General features: G+C 43.7%; 1 long non-coding RNA gene across 2 annotated transcripts; it reads left to right on the top strand.

Annotated features, from left to right (window-relative positions):
• Positions 1 to 238: 238 nt before the first annotated feature.
• LOC141041947 (uncharacterized) lies at positions 239 to 2,430 on the top strand. 2 transcript variants are annotated; one of them, XR_012203719.1, is made up of 4 exons: positions 241 to 606; positions 696 to 1,003; positions 1,094 to 1,173; positions 2,077 to 2,430. It is a non-coding gene; the product is annotated as an uncharacterized lncRNA (long non-coding RNA). The 2 variants fall into 2 exon arrangements; XR_012203718.1 differs by having other exon boundaries at positions 239 to 606; positions 696 to 1,173.
• The last annotated feature ends 841 nt before the right edge of the window (positions 2,431 to 3,271 follow it).

Below are 3,271 nucleotides of genomic sequence, written 5' to 3'. Positions count from 1 at the left end.
GTGTTGGTCGATGAGTGGTGCTCAAAAGAATGGCTAGCCCTCCACAACGAGGCCAAGGACAAACGTGCCCAAATGGAAGGTGTGCCACACCATCAAGGCAGCTTCAACTTATATCAGTTCGGGCGCAACTGGGTATGTGGTTTGCTTCATGATTCATGCAATTCATTCATCATGCTAGCTTGAGCCCTTTAATTACTAATTTACATTGTTTCTCTCTTTCAGGAACGCCACAATAAGGTGGATAAGGTGCCAGAGGTGTACGACCTGTATGCCATGGCCCACACTGCCTCTTTCAAGAAAGTCAAGGCTTTCTCTCAGTCTGACCTCGATGATGCAAACAACTTCACCAACATCTCCTCCCACAACAAGCTCGTGAGATATAGAGATGAGGGGAAGGCGAGGAAAGGGGAGGACTTTAACCCGAGCCAGGGTCCCATTGATCCAGAGCTGGTGATGATATCTTGTGGCGGGAGGTCCCATGGCTCCATAGCCATTGGAGATGGACTTATCCGTTGTCCTAGCACTCTCCCGGAGATCAAGGCGCGCCAGTCGAGCTCCGCTCCTGAGATAAGGCCTCGTGAACGGCCAGTGCAACTCGCCATCAAGGTTAGTGATACGTACTCAGTTATCTTTCTCCATTACATTGTGTGCGCTTCCATCAATGATTACAAATGTTCATGTGAGTGGTGTTGCAGGCTGCTATACAGAGTGAGAGAGATCGAACGGAGAAACTTCTGGCGGAGGCGGCGGAGAGGCAGCGGGAGTTGGAGGAGAGGACGACAAAGATGATGGAGGAGGAGATGGCACGGAATGACATGCAGGCAAGGGCCATGTACGAGCTCCTTGTGGTAAGTTTCTTCTGCAGATTAGCCAAAACATTCATGTAGTGTTTGTCTCATTACTAACTAGTATGACTGAGTCGTCGAAACCAAATGTGCAGTCTGTGTGCGAGAAGACAGGTCAGACCGCTCCGCCGATGCCAGTGATTGCTCCTGGGACCACGGTGAGTTTTATTTGAATGGACATTACTTGCTAGTCTTAACATTTGAGTGTCATCATGCTAACAAGACATTGGAAATGATCTTTGGTGCAGCGTAACTCCAGACAAGCATCGCACGATCCTTCTCCAGCTACCGACACGAGCCACCCCGCTCCTACACCTCCTGGATCTTGGTAAGTTTATCTAGTGTTTTGCTTAACACATGCATAAAGACCTAGACTTAGCTTTAATTAGCTTAGTTAGCTCATAGACGATCCATTTTACTTAAGTTAGCTCTAAAATGACCCATTTTACCTAGGTTAGCTTATAAATGATCCAGTTCATCCAAGTTAGCTCAAAAATGACCCATTTTACCTAGATTAGCTCCTAAATGATCCATTTTACCTACGTTAGCTTTAAAATGACCCATTTCAACTAGGTTAACTCCAAAATGACCCATCTTACCTAGGTTATCTCATAAACGATCCATTTCAACTAATTTAGCTCATAAACGATCCATTTCACCAAGTTAGCTAAAAAACGATCCATTTCACCTAAATTAGCTCTTAAATGATCCATTTCACCTAAGTTAGCTCAAAAAGATCCATTTCAACTAAATTAGCTCATAAATGATCCATTTCACCTAAGTTAGCTCAAAAATGATCCATTTCACCTTAGTTAGCTAAAAAAGATCCATTTCACCTTAGTTACCTCAAAAACGATCCATTTGACCTTAGTTAGCTCATAAACGACCCATTTCAACTAAGTTAGCTCATAAATGATCCATTTCACCTTAGCTAGCTCATAAACGACCCATTTCAACTTAGTTAGCTCATATGTGATCCATTTCACGTAAGTTAGCTCATAAATGACATACTCTTCTTGTTCTAGTCTTCTTCTTGTTCTACTCTTCTTGTTCTAGTCTTCTTCTTGTTCTACTCTTCTTGTTCTAGTCTTCTTCTTGTTCTACTCTTCTTGTTCTAGTCTTCTTCTTGTTCTACTCTTCTTGTTCTAGTCTTCTTCTTGTTCTACTCTTCTTGTTCTAGTCTTCTTATTCTAGTCACCTATTTCTAACTTTCTTATTTTTCATTTAGTAGATTTCATTCACTTGACGAAAGCTTGCATAGATGGAGTGCTCCTTATCCCTTTCTCTGTTTCTTTTGTATCGTTGAACTATGCATGTATCTTGGTAGTTGGATGAACTATGCTATGTATGATGGAACTTGGTAGTTGGATGGAACATATGTGATGAAGTTATGTGATGGAACTATGTATGATGGAACTATGCATGTTGGATATCTTATATGTTTGCTGTGAAAATTGTTGTCATATATATCTTATGTGATGGAACTCTGCCTTGTGAAATATATCTATATATGCCATATATATTTTCTGTGAAAATTGTTGGATTTAATAAAAAACAGAAAAAAGACCCAATATGCAGGCTCTTTGCCGTCTGCCACCGACGGCAACGGGCCCTTTGCCGTCTGCTGCGGACGGCAAAGAAGCCACGTGGCATCCAGTTGTGCTTCCTGGGAGCTGACCCATTTGGTCAGTTTGCCTACAGTGGCAGACGACAAAGAGTTTGCCGGCAGCGGCGGACGGCAAAGGCCAGCCATGTAGTGACGTGTAGATGACATCATATGGCAGACGGCAAAGGCACTAGAAAGTTTGCCGTCCGCGGCGGACGGCAAAGGGCTGCCGTTAGGCACTTAACGGACTGAGAGCACAATTATTGCCGTCCGCCCTCTTTGCCGTCCGCGGCAGACAGCAAAGGGCCTTTGCCGTCAGCCGCCAGAAAGCAGACGGCAAAGTAGCTGTTTACCGTAGCCTACTTTGCCGGAGCCTTTTGCCATCCGCGGCTGACGGCAAAGGTCTTTGCCGCCCGCTGTTCGTGCCTTTGCCGTCCGCCGTGGCAGACGGCAAAATAGCTGATTCCTGTAGTGTCCCACTCACTTTCTTGTAAATACAGGCTTCACCGCAAGTTTGTATAAAACTATATCCTTTGATCAACTTATCAAAAGCGTATATTCCAATTCCGAGATGCTCGCACCAGTCCATAGATGGATCCCTGGAGCTTGCATATTTTGTTAGCACTTTTAGGATTGACAAAACTTCCTGGTTGCATCATATACAACTCTTCTTTAATAAATCCATTAAGGAATGCAGTTTTGTTTATCCATTTGCCATATTTCATAAAATGCGGCAATTGCTAACATGATTCGGACAGACTTAAGCATAGATACGAGTGAGAAACTCTCATCGTAGTCAACACTTTGAACTTGTCGAAAA

The sequence above is a fragment of the Aegilops tauschii genome, chromosome 2 (genome assembly GCF_002575655.3).
Source record: "Aegilops tauschii subsp. strangulata cultivar AL8/78 chromosome 2, Aet v6.0, whole genome shotgun sequence".
NCBI lineage: Eukaryota > Viridiplantae > Streptophyta > Magnoliopsida > Poales > Poaceae > Aegilops > Aegilops tauschii.
The sequence above is the reverse complement of the archived record's forward strand: the minus strand, read 5'-3'. Positions and strand labels throughout refer to the sequence as shown.